This window comes from Rattus rattus, chromosome 1 (genome assembly GCF_011064425.1).
Source record: "Rattus rattus isolate New Zealand chromosome 1, Rrattus_CSIRO_v1, whole genome shotgun sequence".
Classification (NCBI taxonomy): Eukaryota; Metazoa; Chordata; class Mammalia; order Rodentia; family Muridae; genus Rattus; species Rattus rattus.
In genome coordinates this window covers 221,208,500-221,229,751 of record NC_046154.1, presented here as the reverse complement: position 1 = coordinate 221,229,751, position 21,252 = coordinate 221,208,500, and positions in this window count along the sequence as shown.

Below are 21,252 nucleotides of genomic sequence, written 5' to 3'. Positions count from 1 at the left end.
AGAAAAATTCAAAATCATAAAAATACTTAGTATAATTTAAATTTAAAGTTACTAAAGGAGTATAGATTAATAGTTCTGACATCTAAAGCTAAATTTCACTTCAGGGATTATATTTATGCATTATTGTATAAAATTAATTTGCATTTTATATATTTATTAAATTATTTTATTTATTTGCATTCCAAAAAATGCTCAGCCTTCCAACTCCCTCACCACATTCTTCATCCCATCCTTCCTCACCTCCCACCTCTGAAAGATACTCCCCACCTGCCCACTTACCCACACTACAGTCCTACCAGCATTCATCTTCCCTAGAGCATCAAGTTTCCACAGGATTGAACACATCCTTTCCCATTGAGACCAGTGGGCAATCCTCTGTTACACATGTGCCTGCGACCACGAACAATCTCGTGCACGGTCCTTGGTTTATGGCTTAGTCTCTGGGAGCTCTGGAGGGTGCAGCTTAGTTGACATTGTTGCTCTTCCTATTGGGTTGCAATCTCCTTCAGCTCCTTCAATCCTTCCCTAACTCTTCTATAGTGGTTCTGCCCTCTATCTAATGATTGAGCATTCTCAGTCAGCTGCTGGTAGAACCTCTCTGAGGACAGCCATGCCAGACTTCTGACTATATGCACAATATGGCCTCAATGTCAGGATTAGTACACACATGGGGTGGGTTCCAAATTGGTCCAGTCACTGGGTGGCCTTTCTCTCAGTCTCTGATCCACTTTTGTCCCTTCATTTCCTTTAAACAGGAACAATTCTGGGTAAAAAATGTTGCAAATGGGTGGATGATTCTCTGCTTCGATTTGTGGCTATGTCCATCTAACTGGAGGTGTTCTCTTTTGGTTCCATCTTCCCATGGCTGAGATAAAGAAAGATGAAGGTAACAGGAAACAAAGAAAATTGCATTGTTTTAAGGACAGAAGGGAGAATAAATGGAAGTTGATCTAATTATCTTTAAGGATATAAAGGAGAAAATTGCTTTGAAGAAAAAATTAAGAGGTCTATGCCAGGGCAGGCAGCTGGGTTCTTTGAGGTGGACTACTCAGGAATTCTGGGAATGCTTAGCTTGGTATGACAAATTAATAGCCTGGAAATAGGTTTGTACAGTAAGTAGAAGGGAATGTAATTGGAGTTAAATTCATAAGAATGTTAATTCAAGTTATATAAAGAGAAAAGTGATATATATATATGTATATATAATTTTCACAGAGGATAGAGAAAAATATATATATACATATTATATATATATATATATATCCAAAGAGATATTAATCTCCATAGAAGAGAGAATTTCAGTATGCATAGACACATAGATGAATGCATAAATTTAGGCCTTGATCTCAGTATTAAAAATTAGTCATGTAAGAACAAGGCAGGGGAGAGTGGAGGAGAACTGTCTAAATGGATATTAATAATTGTTTAGATTGTTTCAATTGTTTGAATTATCAAATTCGTGTTGTTATAAGCTTGGTGGTTATGGTATTAATAATCCTCTATGGGAGATTTAAAATTAGAACAGACCTAAAGAGAAAGAAGGCTACTCTATTGAATCAATCTATACTTTTGATGGACCAAGTACATGCTATTTTTAGAAAGAGGCTCTATATTTGTGTTAATAGGAAAAAAAGGCTTTGGACCCTGTCTAAAGTTATATGGATCAGATATGACAAAGGTATTCCCCCTGAAGATCTTGGCTACAGAAAAGAAAAATTTGAGAAAACCTAACAGCTCAGGTAAATTGATTTGCTTATTTCTCCACAAGGAAACAGCCTTGTAACTGGCTTAGACGTTATGTGCTTTTGCCTGCCTCTTGCTATCTGGTTATCTCTAGAGTAAACTGGCCTGAGTGTCTATCTCTGGAGTCTGCATCCTTGGAGGTAAGTAGTGTTCAGTGACCTCAGAAAGAGTAAACCTCCTGGAAGGCAGGGATTATTGGTTCTAGTTGGGTGGAAGCCCTTGTGTCCATGGTTAAAGAAGTACTCCTGTGTCCCCCATTTGGATATTTCTCCCGTGACCTATGATTCTGCTTAAGGCAGATCTCTCGTGAGACTGCAGGCTGTGGGGTGTGAGGAAGGAGTGGACATGGCAATTTGCCTCCAATGGAGGTGCAGATAGGAAGAGAGATGGGGGTCACACAGATGGGAGGGTTTCTGTGTCTACTGGGTTCCTTTGAGGTCCCAGCTGGGCTGGTTATTTGGGGGTGTTCCCACCTGTGTTCTTGTTTGCAGCAGATCTCCTCGGAGACATGTAGACTATTGGGTGGGCAAAAGGAGAGGGATGCCAAACTGCCCTGGAGCTGGTGCAGACCAGATGGCCAGTCTTAACATTTTTATCAATCAGAGACTAGACTGCCATATTGTAGAGTGAGAATGGATTAAAAATCTACTTGCTGATAAAATGTAGCAAGCTGTTCACAGAGACATACCCTTAAGTTAATCTCTAAAATAAGTATACTACATCAAATATCCCATCAAAAACTGTGAATGTTATATCAATTTCATTATGTAAAATTCTAATAAATTATACTACTACATAGATAGGACACAGAATTTGAAATACAGGATAGTAAAAGAGGTAGTTGATTTTAATAGTTTATTTTGAGGTAGTTGAGGGTGTATTGCTCATTGGTAAAAGAGAACTTTGGTGTGGGACAGTGTTTTTTCATACACCATATTTGGCTATTATTTTAGGTATATGTATAGGTCTGTGAAGTTCTCTGAGATATCACTAAATATTATACTTAAGAGTTTCAATATTGTTTTTGTTTCTGGTGTAGCAATTTTAAAAGATATTCCAGATGCAGATTATAGCCATTTTAAAATAGTAGAAGCTTGAAAGAAGATAACGAGACACTTAGAATATTACAAAACCACTGGCTTATGGAAAAAATACAACATACTATTTACTGTATGTTCAAGTCAGACAGTTCATATCAATACTAAGATCAATACTCAAATCTGGCACTTAAATCCAGTTTTTATTATAATGTTTAAGGCTAGTTTTACATGAAACTTTATTTGAAATTCCATGTCATGTTCTCCAGGCATTATAAACTTAAGAATATAGGTAAATTTCTTAAAGGCATAAGGAAAATAAAGGAACATGGAAAAGTTTTTAAAATGATGATGCTTAGTTAAATACCAGGAAATCTCTAAAATTGAAATATAAATTATATACTTGACTTTAAAAATGCATTGTAGTTATACTACAAGTTGCTGATGAATGCTTTGTCTTTGGCTATTAATTCTTATTTCAAGTAAGTAATTGTAACTTCAACTTCATTTTCTCTATGTAGACACATCTTCTTTAGAATGAAATAAAAAAACCTCTCCTCTGACCCTTTACAGATTCCTCAGGGGTTTGACCAAGGAGGTTCAGTACTGCTGTGTCACCACAAATTTGATTAATTGCCTTCCATAATCACTAAATTCTGCTGCAAGTCCAATAGGTTTCTGGCAGTATTTTTTCACTATCCCACTGCATAAATAGGACACTAATGATAACTAATGAAACTTCATTCTCCCACACTGAAAAAAATGAACAAATGCTGTCAGAAGAATACATTCTCATTTGAATATGTGAAAAATGGACAATGAAACAGCTCATTTCACAATTGTTTAAAAAATATAGAAACCAGTTATTTAAGTAGTTCAATAGCTTCATTCTTTTATAATACTTCAGAAGCCTGTAATAACTAACTTTGGTTAAACTTCATGTAGTAATGAAGCAAGTCAACCCAGAGAGCCAGGAAGGAAACTGATTGACACTGCCTGAAAGGTTAGAAGTTCACATTATATACTTGGTATTTGAGAATTAGTTTGAAATCAGTCTTGTCTACTAAAATTAAGCTTTGAATCAATAAGACTTCTTGCTCTTCACTAGAATATCATCTAAATGCATATTATGCAAGTATTGAATGAGGTGATAAGATAAATTCACAGAGAAGATAATGAGCCTACATTTAGAAAGTCTGTCCTTTTTATTAGAAATGAAAACGTCATTAGAAGCAATTCAAGATATAGAGAATTTGCAGTAGGTTGTGTGTGCAAAAAGAAATAGGATTGTCATAGACCTTGAACTACAGTGACAATCAAGAATTCCCCCAACACTTTTAGATAACACTGTAAGAGTTTTCAAATTGCAGTTCTGAGCATACAAGTTAGGTACAAAAACACTTACTTGCACTTAAGCACTATGAAATTAGGCACTACTATAGATAATTTACTAGAGTTAGCCATAGGATTTGTGAGGAAAAATTAATGGAAAATACATGTGATAGAGGATGAAAAAGATCTCAAATAAACTTTCAAAAAGTAAATTTTAATATATTAATAAATAAGGAGTCACAATATGTAACTGCAGGCTTTTCATCCATATTCTAGTTTCCAAATAACAACATGGAGCCTATTTGTGTAGGAATAAATGCCGAGGCTATAAGCTTGTGCTTGTTCCCTGACTAGTTGTAACTTATATAACCTATTTGTTCTATTCTATGTGTGTCACATTGTTGGTTACCTAATTCAGTTTCATAAATCCATCTTCTCCAAATCCTGTGTGGAATATTTCTGCCAGAATATTTCCCTAAATTCCTATCTTACTCTTCCAGATGTCTCACTTTCTCATCATGCTTCAGCTCATTCGTGATCAGATGTTTATTAAGAGGTGATGCTTCCACAGGATACACAAGAGATTCTCTCTACAACAATCAAAGTTCAAATAAAGTTAAAACTAATGTTCAATAGATTATAAATTATATTACAAGTTATCTAGTGTTTGGAAAAAGTATATGAGTAATGGGCTATGAATTAAAATAAAAATAGATAAATAACTGGACTTCTTTTACCATAATTTATTATTTTATTTTATCATATTATTTTAATAAGACTTAATAGATAAGCAAATTAAATGTTAGAAATATATCAAAAATTCATAATAGATATAGTACCTTGATTTTTATGTTCCCAGAGCTTAATCCTGATACAAAATATTGTTTGTCTGTTTAGTAACAATGATAACCCATCATCAAAATAAAAGCAATTATTTCAGGAATTATAAGGACGTCACAGAAGCTTGCTATAGTTGTTTTCTTTTTAAAAGATGCCCCTAAGCCCCCCTCTCTTTCTTTCTCCATTCCTGCCTCTTTCCTTACCTACCTCCATTTATGTGTGTGTGTGTGTGTGTGTGTGTGTGTGTGTGTGTGTGTGTATGTGTGTTGGTGTGTGTGTGTATGTGTTGGTCAGAAGGGGATGTTATAACTTTCAGATCTGGATAAAGTCTTTTGATAATATGAGTTCTGGAATGGCTTCTCCAGTCTTCATGATTGAGCAGCAAGTATTCATTTTTTAATTTGATTCTATTTTTACATTTCAAATATTATCCTCTTTTCCAGTTACCCTCCACAAACTCCTTGTCCCATACCCCCTCCCTCTGTTTCTATGAGGGTGCTCCTCCACACAATCAACCCATTCCCACCTCCCTGCCTTGGCACTGGTGCATGGAGCCTACACAGGACCAAGGGCCTCTCCTCCTATTTATGACAGACAAAGCACTCCTCTGCTACTTATGCAGCTGGAGCCGTGAATCCCTCTGTGTATACTCTGGTTAGTGGTTTAGTCCCTGGGAGCTCTGAGGAGTTTGCTTGGTTCATATTGTTTTTCTTCCTATGGGATTGGATATCCCTTCAGCTCCTTCGGTCTTTTCTCTAACTCCTCCATTGGGGGTCCCTGTAGTCAGTCCAGTGGTTGGCTGCAAGCATCTGCCTCTGTATGGTAGAGTCTCTCAAGAGACAGCTATATTAGGCTTTTGTCAGATAGTGTCTTGGTTTGGTGTCTGTATATAGGTTGGATCCTCTGGTGGGACAGTCTCTGGATGGCCTTTTCTTCGGTTTCTGGTCCACATTTTGTCTCAGTATTTCCTTTAGACAGTAACCATTCTCTCCCCTTTGTTAGGCATTTCAGATAATGTCATCCCTGTTGGGTCCTGGGAGCCTCTTGTTTTTCTGGCATCTGAGACTTGCTGGTGGCTACCCCCAGTACCTCATTCCCCATTGTTAAACACCTCTGTTCAAATTGCTGACCCTCTGCATATCATCTCTGTCTCCACTCATACCTGATCCTGCCCCCTTTTCCTTCTCCCCTTTTCCCTCCTCTCCTCTTCCCAAGTCCCATCCACCCTCTAACTCCCATGAGTATTTTGTTTCCCCTTCTAAGAAGGACTGAAGCATCCACATTTGGTCTTCCTTCTTCTTGAGCTTCATGTGGTGTGTGGATTGTATCTTGGGTAATCCGAGCTTTTGGGCAAATATCCAAGTTATCAGTGAGTGCATATCATGCGTGTTCTTTTGTGACTGGGTTACCTCACTTAGGATGATATTTTCTAGTTCGATCCATTTGCCTAAAAATTTCATGAAGTCATTGTTTTTGATAGTTTAGTAGTAGTCCATTGTGTAAATGTGCCACATTTTCTGTATGCATTCCTCCACTGAAGGATGTTTGGGTCCTTTCCAGCTTCTGGCTATTATAAATAAGGCTTCCTGGAGCTAAGACTGTGCCGCAGCTCCCCATACCCAAATACCACCTGGAGAAAGCTGTTCTCCCAGGAGTGCTGTCGCTTTTAAATTCACAGGTAAGATCAACACTTTTGCTCCAATAACTGGCAAAAGAGTGACCAGCGAAGAGACGATAGGGCACAGGAACCACGAAGCAGCCAGGAACAGGATCCTTCAAGTTTCGACCAGCACCCAGGAGCTAACCCTGTGAAACAGCTCTCCAAACCCAAATCCAGCCTGGAGAGCAGCAGGTATTCTTAATCTCTGAGCCATCTGTCCAATCCTTATTATTTCTTTCAAGCTAGATTAAAGGGAATACTTGAACAGGTACTACTTCTTCATAAAATGGAAAATGGCTATTCTTTAGGACACAGGATTCTTTAGATACTAATTATTTGGAATGTCAAGTCCTAACAAAAACCAATATAGGAAGAAAGAAAGGTCTAGAATCAGAAATAATTCACAGTTTATATTTCTCTATATTTTACTCTAGCAAAGAGCATCCGATCTACAATAGCTACTCTGTAAATAATGATTTATCCAAAGAAACCAAATATAGACAAATTTATTCTTATTCTGAGATGTATCCTCTTGGATATGCAGTTTTTTTTTTCTTTTCATTTTCAACTTACATTGAACAAACTTATATTACAAAAAGTTGTCAAGTTACTAAACATTAATTTGTGAATAAGATTAGGTAAAATACATGCATTCTGGATTCTAAAGATAGGATTTCGGTTTACTTCATCTGGAATGATTCTGTACTTAGGCATTAATATAAGCTATATTTACCTGGAATGAAGTGAGTTCACTTACTTTATACCCTTAGCAACTCAGAAGGAAAAGATACACGCCAGTGAAATTTGGGCACCATAGAAAAGTTATCTAGGTCACCATGAAATGAAAGAATATCTTAGTTAACAATGCAAGAATGACTGTCAAGCTTTCATTAGTGAGAATAGACTACAGGAACAGTTATTTATGTCCTGGCTTCCAGTTTCCTGGCTTTAGACATTTCCCATTCATGTGAGCATGTGCCTCTCTGCCTATTTAATTTATGATTTTTTCTTTGGCTCTTTTATTTGTGTTTGTTCATTTGTTTGTTTTGTCCTATCCTGATTTTTGTTTTATTTTATTTTGTTTTTTTTCTTGTTATATTTTATTATTATTACTTAGACACTTGTTTATTTTCTAAGGAGAGACAGAAGAGGTGTGGGTTGTGATAGGTGGTTATAGTAAGAGAATCTAGAGTAATTTGAGGAGTGAATAATGTGATTAAAATACATTGAATGAACAGCATGGATTTTTCAATTAAGAACCAAACCAAACAAACAAATAAACAAGCAAAACAAAAGAGTGAAAGCTTTCTGAATAAGAACACCGAGAGAGAAGTGTGACCTTCACCCAAGAAAATTTAGTTTCTTCTTTTCAACTGTCTATGTTTTCTGCTCCCTAAACATAATTAGAAACCAGAAGTTTGAGTGTGTGTGTGTGTGTGTGAATTTGAGTGTGTGTGTGTGTGTGTGTGGTGTATGTTTGAGTGTGTGTGTTTTTTTAAACTCTTCTGTCACATTTTGCATACCAGGCACAGTTTGCCCTCCCTCCTCTCTTCTCATTCTTTCCCATATCTTCTCTTCCCACATCCATACTTCCTTTACTTTCCCTCAGAAATGGGCAGGACTCTCAGGGATATCAATCAAAGATAGCATAATCAGAGCCAGGGTCAGACATGAGATTTTTTAATGTACTGCATACAGATCACCCTTTCAAACCACTAAAATGTAGAGAACAATAGAGAACTTTCCAGACAAAAATCCTTCAGATGTATCAAATACTGTGCCAGATATCAACATTTTAATATTAATTGAGATTTATAACAATTTACTATTATTGAGAATAAAATGTATATAGAGTTAATTGAGTTCATGTTCTTGATTTTATGTTCCTGTAACTGAGCAAGTAGGATTCAAATTCTTCTATGATGGATGATTCAATTTTATTATATAAATGGATATAGCAGATGAACCACCAATTACAATATGGCGTGATTGATAAAATTAGGTAGCACTATAATTTACCAAATTACTATGATTTGTAATCTAAAAAAAATATAAGGATTTGAAGCATGATGATTGTGATTAAATCATAGACTTAAAGAATAATTTACTTTGTAGTTATTTACATTTTGTTGATGTATATGAAAAATTAACTTGAACAAAAGGAATTTAAAGGGAATGGTTACAAAAGTGGTCTGACCATAGAGTGACTGTCTTGTCAAAATTCCTGTGTAACGAAATTTTTTTTGTTTTTGACGAAAAACAGTAATCATCAGTAATCATAGTAATCATTATGCATTAGCTTTTCTTCCACTATTTCCTTTAAAATAATTGACCAAACTAATGACATTCCATTCCATACAACACATAAATTCACTCACTTAAATTTTATTGAACAAAATATTAAAGGCAAAATTCTTAACATGAACAATAGGATGTTACAATTCATAAAATTGTTTCTTTCCTCTATTTTTTCTTTCATTAAAAGTATATTTTTGAGCAGGGTTTGATGCTACTTGCTATTAATCCTAGCACTCGAGAAGCAGAGGCAGTCTGATCTCTGAGTTCAAGACCAGCATAGAGGACAGAGTAAGTGCCAGGATAGCAATAGCTACACAAAGAAACCCTACCTCAAGAAAAAAACAAAACAGATTTTTTATTATTACATTTTTTATATAAGTACACTGTTGCTGTCTTCAGACACACCAGAAGAGGGCATCAGATCTCATGGTTGTGAGCCACCATGTGTTTGCTGGGAATTGAACTCAGGACCTCTGGAAGAGCAGTCAGTGCTCTTAACCACTGAGCCATCTTTCCAGCAAAAATAGTTTTTAAACACATTACTTTCTGAAACAGGATTTTCATCTCCCATCACCTCCAAGATCCTACCCTACTACATTTTCACCCAAATCCATGTTCTTTCCATCTCTCCTTAGAAAACAAGCATAGGAAAAACTGTTGGTGATCTGTGGAATATTTTCAATCCACATGCCTCCACTTTCAAGAAGCTAATCATTCTGCTAAACAAAATGTCTATCTTATCTGAAAACATATTTATAGGAATAGCCTAAAACAAATTTACCACAACTATTTTGTTATTTTTAATGTTATTATGGAAGATGTAATAATAATCTATTTTTGGTTTTGTTTCTTCTTTTTATAGCTGATATCATAGAATTATCATATTTACAAATCATACCTGAATAAGTTAACTTATCTGATATGATATCATTACATGAGACTCAATAAATTAGAGGTAGATGAAATTTACTTGATGATAGCATTGAGAATAAAATGAATATGGAGCTAATTATTGAGAAGACAGATATTATCTTTGGTTGTATGTGCATACATGTGTGTTCATACATGTAACAGTGTGCATCAAGAGATACTTGGGATTCAGAGGATAACATCAAGTTTTACTCCTAAAATCTTAGATAGATTAATATGTCTCTTGTACCATAGACAATCTGGATCATGACATTTTAGAGATATTCTTGTATACACCTTCCTCTTTACAAGAGGAACTCTAGGATCCAGATTTGTACATGCAAGGTCACCTTACCTGGTTTCTGAGTATTCAAGTGCAAGTTCTTCATGCTTGAACAGCAATCACTTCAAATAGTGAGCCATTTCCACAGTCTGAGAGAATTGTCTATATTTTAGGAAAGATGATTTACTCTCTTTTTGTGCAGTAACTTAGACTTGGAAGAATCTATAATTTTATGAAAGGCTACCTGAATAACAAAGAAATAAAGTAAATTTATAAGGTATATAAAAAAAGCTTTAGCTTTTCCTTTGCATTAGGCATTTCCTGAAACTTGCATGAAAGATTTTTTTATTAATTAATTACATTATACATTATATTTCAATTGCAGTTTTCCCTTCCTCCTCTCCTGCCTGTCCCTCCCTACTACTTCACACCTCCCTATACACTTCTTCTCCATTTTTTTTCCAGAAAGGGCAGGCTTCTGAGCAATATCAACAAAACATGGAATATCAAGTGAGAAAAAGACTACATACCTCCTCTCATATTAAGGGTATGTGAGACAACGCAATAGAACACGAGTCTTCAAAACAGGCAAAAGTATCAGAAGTGGCTCATGCCTCCTCTGTAAAGAATTCCACAAAAGCAGTGAGCTATACAACTATAACACTTATTTAGATGTCCTGGATTAGACCCATGTAGTAAATGAAATTATTCTTAATAATCTACTATCTAGTACACAAGCGTCTCACATAGACTGAACTGGCATGAACTTTACTTTACAATACTGTTCTGGGAAGGTGATGCTTGTCAGTTAGCCTATGAAGAATATGTTTAACAAAATGCTAGTTAGAGAAATCACATTTGTTGAAAAGATTCAGTAAATCTAGACATATTCAAAGTGTAATGATTAATTTTTAAGCTGTCCTCTGTAATGATAGAGTATTATCTGTTATAACTTTGTGCATGCATTTATATGATTTATATTTACTTCTTACTTCTTCATAAATACAATAATTTTACATATAATCATTTACCATTCACCATCAATTCATTACAGAATAGTAAAATATTATAAGGCCTACTGTTTACACTCCAAATTTCACTCATATGCCTGTTTGCTGTATGAATCCACAAAATGGGAAGAATTATTACAAAAACAATGTTTTCCAGTCAGTAAACCTAAACATTAATATTTAATATAACTACTCTACCACTGGATGACAGAAGTAAATAACATTAATTTATTCAATAATAATTTACTCTAAAAGAAATATTAATTGACTTTCTAGACATATCTGTGTTATTGCTCTATTTAAGTTAGATCAAATTACATAAAATCATCCATGCCAACATATTTACATTGCTGTGAAACAACTCTTACCTCTCAGAAGTTGATAGGTGGCTTAATGAAATCACAACAGTTGGACATACAGACTGGAAGATCAACAACCAAAAACTTCTTCACAGAACTTTTAGAATTTTTGATAAAGATGGCATTCAGAAATTTAGAATAACCTTAAATCATGCCATTGTTCAAACAATGTCTGCCTTAACTACTACTCATTGTTAATGCAGTGCAAGATAATATGATTATTGCTAAGTGAGAAGAGCACGGTAACACAGGATGTTAACAGGAAAAAGCACCATAGGAAACAGACCCAAACTAGCACTAAACTTACACACATCACATATTCAATCAATCATAATATATGTAGCTTAGTTTTTCTCCATTATAATACAATATAGCTAAACAATACCAAAAGTTGTGTATCTAGAAAGAATTCCAAAGTATGAACTGAAAAATTAACCAATATACTTTTCTATATGTAGAAGATACTTTTATAATAACTTTTATAATAATTCAACAAAGGATGAAAGGAAGACAGGGGTCTACTTTTCTTGTTCAATAAAATATGCTAAATTAAAACTGCATAACTAGTATCTAGATAGGAGAGGCAACAGGAAATGGAAAAGGTGAGCATGATCAAGTATTGGTGGGCTAAGGGAAACAGGACTGAAGCCCTGAGGGCCAGCAGAAATAATGGAAACAGGCAATCTTGGGAGGTAGGGGTGCGGATTGTAGAATGTACCTGAAAGTTGGGAGGTGAGAGACTCTCAGGACTCAAAGGGAAGAACCTTGGATAAAGTACTCTAGAGTGGGGAGGGGAAACTTATAGATTCCACTCCACTGGAGAAGTGCATGAGAGAAAGGAGGTGGAGTGACAAGCACAAATTGGAATCCAGCCCAAGGGGAGGCCCCAGGCCCTTACACTGTTACTGATGCTGTGATGTGCTTGCAGACAGAAGCATGGCTGCTCACTGAAAGGCCGAAAAAGCAGCCGAAAGAACCAGATGTATATCCTAGCACCCAAGCAAAGGACAGAAGCTAGGTAACCCTGTGGTTGTACTGGAGAAAAGCTGGAAGAAGCACAGGAGGAGGGCAGCCACGTGGGAAGAGCAGCAGTGCTAATTGATCTGGGCCCTAGAGATTTCTCAGACACGGAATCACCAGCCAGCATGATATGAGTCCTGACACATATATAGCAGAGGACTGCCCCGTCTGGCCTCAGTGAGAGAATATGCGCCTTCTCTCACTGACTCAGCGAGGTCTTCTGAGGTAGGAGTAAGTGGTGTGGACATCCTCTTGGAGAAGCCAGAGAGAGTATGGGTTGGGAGCTCTGAGGGAGGGCCGACTGGGAGGGGGATGAAGACTGGACTTTAAAAAGTATTAAAGGATAAAAAGATTAAAAAATGAAAACCCCAAAACAAATGTACTTTTTGCCCCAAAAAGTCAACATAACTTTTTTACCTTTTCACTAAAATACAATGATTTTTTCCATTAAAACACTTAAATCACATCATTAAATATGTAATAAAATCAATATAATTGGATTAATAATGTAACTACAGAATAACTTTATAAAATAACATGTGATTTCTCTAAAATGTTTTTTTAAAACACACATTATGACCTTAACTCATTTAATTTGCAATGTAAATGGACATAGTGTCTCACAATGAGGTTTTATATGTGTGTATGTATATATACATATATACATATATACATATGTGTGTGTGTGTATGAAATATGACATATACTATATAATATAAATATACTTGATATAAATGTGTAATTTACCAAATATAATATTATATATTAGTAATATATGAGCTTAGAGAAGCATAGTTTCTTTTTAGTTTCAGTAAAGTATCCATATTTCAGTGAATATGACCATATATAGTCATATATCTCCCTTTAAAATTTTCTATTTTTTCTTTCCTGTTATTAGATATTTTTATTATTTACATTTCAAATGTTATTCTCTTTCCCAGATTCTACTCCGGAAACTCCCTATTCCATCACCTTCCACCTGCTTCTAGGAGCGTGCTCCCCCACCTACCCACCCTCTCACTCACTCACTCCCACCTCCCTGCCCTGGCATTCCTGTACACTGAGGCATTGAGCCTTCACAAGATAATGGGCCTCCACTCCTACAGATGACCTACAAGATCATCTTTGCTACATACGTGGCTGGTCCCTCCAGTTGTACTCTTTGGTTGTTGGTTTAGTTCCTGGGAGTTCTGGCTGGTGTGGTTGGTTCATACTTCTCTTCTTCTTACGGGGTTTCAAACCCCTTCAGCTCCATCAGTCCTTTCTCTAACTGCTTGATTGGAGACCGTTTTCTCAGTCCAATGATTAGCTGCAAGCATCCGCATCTGTATTTGTCAGGCTCTGGCATAGCATTTCAGGAGACAGCTATATCAGGCTCCTCTTAGCATGCACTTGTTGGCATTGGCAATAGTGTCTAGGTTTGCTGTCTGTATATGGGTTGGATCCCAATATTTGGCAGTCTCTGGATGGCTTTTACCTTAGTCTCTGTTCCACCCTTTGTCTACATATTTCCTTCTATGAGTATTTTATTCTCCCCATAAGAAGAGCTGAAGCAGGGCTGAAGAAATGGCTCAGCGGTTAAGAGCACTGACTGCTCTTCCAGAGGTCCTGAGTTCAATTCCCAGCAACCACATGGTGGCTCACAACCATTTGTAATGGGATCCGATGTCCTCTTTGGTGTGTCTGCAGTTAGCAACAGTGTACTAAGACAATGAAATAAATAAAATAAATCTTTTAAAAAAAAGAAGAAGAAGAAGAGCTGAAGCAGAATTTCAGGGTCTTTTTGATTTGCATTTCCCTGATTACTAAGGATGTTTCTTTAGGTATTTCTCAGCCATTCGATATTTCTCAGCTGAGAATTCTTTGTTTAACTCGGTACCCCATTTTGAATAGAGTTATTTGGCTCTCTGGAGTCTGACTTCTTGAGTCTTTGTATATATTGGATATTAATCCTCTATCCAATGTATGATTGGTAAAGACCTTTTCCCAATATGTTGCCATTCTGTCCTAATGACAGTGTCCTTTAACTTACAGAAGCTTTGCAGTTTTATGAGGTCCCATTTGTTGATTCTTGATTTTAGAGCATAAGCTATTGGTGTTTTGTTGAAGAAATTTTCCCAAGTGCCTATGTGTTCAAGGCTCTTCTCCAATTTTTCTTCTATTAGTTTGAGTGTATCTGGTTTGATGTGGAGGTCCTTGATCCACGTGTACTTAAGCTTTGTACAGAGCAATAACGTCAGGGAGGGGAGTTGGGAAGGGGGTGTGGTTGGGGAGGGGGAACACCCATATAGGGGTAAGGGAAGTGGAGGGGGTTGGGATAGGTGTCTTATGGATGGGAAACCAGGAAAGGGAATAATATTTAAATGTAAATAATAAACCCAATAAAAAAAAGTAAGGACTGAAGCATCCACACTTTGATTGTCCTTCTTCTTGAGCTTCATATGGTCTGTGAATTGTATTTTGAGTATTCCAAGCTTTTAAATTTTGAATAGGTATTCACTTTACAACCTTATATTGTATATTTCATTTAACATATCTTATTTGAAGTTAATAGGCTTTTATTGACATTAACACATATATCTTAAACTATATGAAATAAATATCCATACATTAAAAGTATTTTTGTCCCTCATTTGTGCATGAATTTTAATATGCAATTTTATAGAGGAACATTAGATTTCCAAGTTATATTTCCTCAGTTGCAGATTTGTCTTCCGTGGCTTGTGCTACTGCAATTATATTAAATATTAGGGAATAAAGTGCTATGTTCATATTCAGGTCATTTATATGATATAATTTATGGTGGTGTTGACAGTATTGGAAGGGATACTTGAGGTTCAATCCTTTGGTTTTAATCCATGGAGGATAACAGATGATTATTCAGAGTACCCTATTTGTGTGCTCATAAAAATATAATTAAAGTCTTGAATCTAAAAACTGAGTGAACAAACTTGTAGGGTTTAAATATTACATTTAAAAAATGCCTGGTGGTTTTTAAGCCACAACAAATTGAATATGTGATGTATTCTTGTCATTGCTACTGTTATTACCAATCCTGAAAATTTCTGTTTAAGCCTGAGGTAAATATAATTTCATTTAAAGAGTTATCACTGATTCTCCAAAATAAAACTAACAATATTAAATATTTTCTATATCTTCTTTCCTAGAGTACCTAGAGTATCCTTGTGTATCTTTTTCTATAAAACTGCATTTTTTTTCCTAGAAACAAAAAGGAAGATCAACAAACCTAAGAATCAACAAAACCAGGAGCTGGTTCTTTGAAAAAAAATCAACAAAATATATAAACCCTTAGCCAGACTAATCAGAGGGCATAGAGTCATTATCCAAAGCAACAAAAACAAAAATGAAAAGGGAGACATAACAACAGAAACTGTGGAAACACAAAAACTCATCAGTTCATTCTTCAAAAGCTTATCATCAACAAAATTGAAAAACCTAAATGAAATGAAAAATTTTTGAGAAAAATATCAGGTACCAAAGTTAAATCAGGATCAGATATACCATCTAATCAGCCCCATAACTCCTAAAACAAAAGAAGCAACATTAAAAGTCTCCCAAACAAAAAAATCCCAGGACCAGATGGATTTAGTGCAGAATTCTATAAAACCTTCATAGAAGACCTAATACCAAGACACTCCAAACTATTCCACAAAATAGTAACAGAAGGAACACTATCCAATTGCTTCTATGAAGCTACAATTACATTTATACCTAAAGCACACAAAGATCCAACAAAGAGAGAAAACTTCAAATGAACTTTCCTTATGACTATTGATGCACAAATACTCAATAAGATTCTCACAACCTGAATCCAAGAACACACCATCCATCATGATCAAGTGGGCTTCATCCCAGGGGTGCAGGGACAGTTCAATATATGGAAATCCATCAACATAATCCACCATATAAACAAACTCAAAGAAAAAAATCACATGATCATCTCATTAGATGCTGAGAAAGCATTTGACAAAATTCAACACCCCTTCATAATAAAAGTTATGGAAATCCAAGGCCCTTATCTAAGCATAGTAAAAAGCAATATACAGCAAAACGGTAGCCAACATCAATCTAGATGGAGAGAAATTTGAAGCAACCCCACTAAAATCAGAGACTAGATAAGGCTGACCACTCTCTCCCTACCTATTCAATATAGTATTTGAAGTCCTAGCCAGAGCATTAAACAACATAAAGAGGTCAAAGGGATATAAATTAAAAAGGAACAAGTCAAAACATTACTATTTGCTGATAGTATGATGGTATAATTAAGTGACCCCAAAAATTCCACTGGAGAACTGCTAAAGCTGATAAACAACTTCAGCAGTGTGACTGGATATAAAAATAACTCAAACAAATCAGTAGCCTTCCTCTTCTCAAAGGATATACAAGCTGAGGAACAAATTAAGGAAATGACACACTTCACAATAGTCCCAAATAATATAAAATACCTCACTGTGACTGTAACCAAGCAAGTGAAATATCTGGATGACAAAAACTTCAAGCCTCTGAAGAAAGAAATCGAAGATCTCAAAAGATGTAAAGATCTCTCATGCTCATGGATTGGCAGGGTTAATATAGTAAAAAGGGCCATCTTGCTGAAAGCAGTCTACAGATTCCATTCAATACCCTTCAAATTTCCAACTCATTTCTTCATTGAATTAGAAATAGCAATTTGCAAATTCATTTGGAAAGCAAAAAACTCAGGATAGCAAAATATATTCTCAACAATAAAAGGACTTCTGGGAAATCACCATCCCTGATCTCAAGCTATATTACAGAGCAGTCATGATGAAAACTGCTTGGTATTGGTAGAGGGAGAGGCATACAGATCAATTGGACAGAATGGAAGACAGAGAAATGAACCCAAGCACCTATGGTAGCCCTAGATCTTTGACAAAGGAGATAAAAGTATCCAATGGGAAAAAAGGGCAGCATTTTCAACAAACGGTGCTGCTTCACCTGGAGGTCAGCATTTAGAAGAATGCAAATTGACCCATTCTTACCTTCTTGTACAATGCTCAAATCCAAGTGGATCAAAGATCTTCACTTAAAACCAGATACACTGAAACTAATAAAAGAGAAAGTGGAGAAGAGCCTGGAACATATAGGCACTGGGGAAAATTTCCTGAACAGAACACCAATGACTTATGCTCTAGGATCAAGGAGAGACATACAGACGTCAAAAAATTGCAAAGTACCTGTAAGGCAAAGGACACTGTCATAAGACAAAATGACAACCCGCATATTGAAGAAAGGTCTTTACCAATCCTACATACAACAGAAGGCTGACAGCTAATATATACAAAGAACTCAAGAATAGAGTCTCCAGAGAACCAAATAATTCTATTAAAAATGGTGTACAGAGCTAAATAAAGAATTCTCAACTGAGAAATATCAAATGGTTGAAATGCTCCTAAAGAAATGTTCAATATCCTTAGCCATCTGGGAAATGCAAATCAAAACAACCTTGAGATTCCACCTCATACCAGTCAAAATGGCTAAGATCAAAAACTCAGTTGGTTACAGATGCTGGTGATGATGTGGAGAAAGAGGTACACTCCTCCATATTTGGTGGGATTGCAAGCTGGTACAACCACTCTGGAAATCAGTCTGGATGATCCTCAGAAATATGGACACAGTACTACCTGTGGACACAGCTATACCACTCCCCAGCATACACCCCAATATACTCCAACACATAACATGGACATATTCTCCACTATGTTCATAGCATTCTTATTTATAATAGTCTTAAGCTGGAAAGAACCCAGATGTCCTTCTAAAGAGAAATGGATGCAGAAAATATGGTACATTTGGACAATGGAATATTATTCAGCTATTAAAAATATTGACTTCCAGTTCCAACCATTTGCCTACGAATTTTATAAAGTCATTGTTTTTGATAGCTGAGTAATATTCCATTGTGTAGATGTACCATATCATCCTGAGTGAGGTAACCCAATCACAGAGAAACACACATGGTATGCACTCATTGATAAGTGGCTATTAGCCCAAATGCTTGAATTACCCTAGATGCCTAGAACACACAAGACGATGATCAAATGTGAATGCTTCCTCCTTCTTTAAAAGGAGAACAAGAAATACCCTTTGGCAGGGAATAGAGGGCAAAAGATTAAAACAGAGACCCCCCTATTCAGAGCCTGCCCACATGTGGCCCATACATATACAGCCACCCAATTAGACAAGATGGATGAACCAAAAAGAAGCGCAGGCAGACAGGAACTGCATGTAGATCTCTCCTGAGAGACACAGCAAGAATACAACAAATACATAGGCGAATGCCAGCAGCAAACCACTGAATTGAGAACGGGACCCCCGTTGAAGGAATCAGAGAAAGAACTGGAAGAGCTTGAAGGGGCTCGAGACCCCTTATGAACAACAATGCCAAGCAACCAGAGCTTCCAGGGACTAAGCCACTACCTAAAGACTATACATGGACTGACCCTGGATCTGACCTCATAGGTAGCAATGAATAGCCTAGTAAGATCACCAGTGGAAGGGGAAGCCCTGGGTCCTGCTAAGACTGAACCCCCAGAGAACGTGATTGTTGGGGGGAGGGCGGCAATGGGGGGAGGGTAGGGAGAGGAACACCCATAAGGAAGGGGGGGAGGGATTAGGGGGATGTTTCCCCGGAAACCGGGAAAGGGAATAACATTCGAAATGTAAATAAGAAATACTCAAGTTAATAAAAAAAAATTTGACTTCATGGAAATTCTTAGGCAAATGGATGAAACTTGAATATGTCATCCTGAGTGAGGTAACTCAATCACATAAGAACACACATGATATGCACTCAATGGCAAGTGGACAGTAACCCCAAATCTCAGAATACCCAAGATACAATCCACAGACCATATGAAGCTCAAGAAGAGGAAGACCAAAGTGTGGATGTTTCAGACCTTCTTAGAACTGGGAACAAAATTACAAGAGGAAATATGGAGACAATATGTAGAGTAAAGACTAAAGGAAATGTCATCCAGAGACTGCTCCACCTGGGAGATCCATCCCATATACAGACACCAACCGTAGCCAATATTGTGGATTCTAAGAAGTGCATGGTCCTGGAGCCTGATATAGCTGTCTTCTGTGAGACTCTGCCAGAGCTGTCCAACACAGAGGGGTATGCTAGAAGCCAACCTTTCAACTGAGAACAGGGTCCCCAACAGAGGTGTTAGAGAAAGGACTGATAGAGCAGTCCTTTACTACCACATAAGAAGGACAACAATATCAACTAACCAGACCCTCTATTGCATCCAGAGACTAAACTACCATCCCAAGAGAACACAGGGAGGTACATATGTCACCAGCTACATGTGTAGTAGAGGATGGCCTTCTTGATCACCAGTGAGAAGAGAGTCACTTGGTTCTTTCAAGGCTAAATTCCTCAGTGTACAGGAATGTCTGGTCAGGTAGGAAGAATTGGTGGGTGGCTGAGAGAGTACCCTCATAGAAGCAGGTGGTAAGGGATAGCAGGTTTCTGGAGGGGAATTTGGGAAGGGGATAGCATTAAAATGTAAATTAAAAGTCTATTATAAGAAAAGAAAAAAATTAAAGTAAGCTCAGGAAGACACCTAAAAGATTTATATTCTTCACCAAATGTAGAGAAGTATCAATCACTTTTGTGGAAGAGACTCTCAAATTAGTAAAGCTTCCTGCAATATGTTCAAGGGGGTTTAGGAATTTGGCTTTTCAAAAGTGTTACTAATCTGAACATAGATTTTTTTACTATGTAGCCATTTTATGTACCCACAATCCTATGAGTAACTCCTTACACACAGTCCTTCAAGTAATCCCTGCAAAACTCACTATTTTAATTACCTAAACTTAGGTTGTAATCACTTACTAGACTTCTCACCACTGCCCAATCTGTTCACATTTCTTTAGAAAAATTTCACACAATAAAATCAGGTTCTCAGCAAGGACTGGCATAAACAAAGATGTGGTAGTGAAGAGAGTGCGAGTGTCTTGTGCATTGAGTACTGAGACATAAAACTGAGTGTTACAGTGTGAGTGTGTAGTTTCTGTAGGGACAATCTCAGTATAATGACATTTACCTTTATGCATGTGACACAGGACAGTGTGTCCTTTCGATGTTGTTGTTGTTCCTTGTGATTAAATGTTAATATATGCAACCCACATCAGTCATGTTAATATATGAAACCAGGATCAAAAGTGGAGTACTCTTGTGGATGAGGGTTTACTTAGTGTGTTAGTCGTCTTCATTGTACAGGATAATATGAATGATTTATAAATTGGGCTAACTTTATAATTTATAAGGTGGCTAACTTGCTCATGAAATAGAGAATAGATTGTACTCTCTAAAAATAGAATGTTTGGGACAGAATCACTAGTGGGCAGTGGTATGAGCTGTGTGTTTTTTGGTTTTGGTGACAAAGCATGACTGCACACATAACAGACTTTCTAGAGGTAAATTACTTATAGAAAAAAATTAACCGCATTACAAAACTTTCATATAACTTTTCATTGCAATCATCTGTGTTAGGGAAGGAAAATTTTGGGGTAGAGTTTATGTGAAATTATTTGTTATTTCTCATAACTTGGAGGACGCAGAGGACAGAGAATGTAGTAGACCAACATTAAATATCTATTATTGGGATGGAAGTCATGGAATTCAAATCAGTAAAAACAGGAAAACCAAGGCAGAGGAGGTACAAAACACTTCTCACATCCTTCCTTTATTACAGAGTAAGGAAGAGGCCAT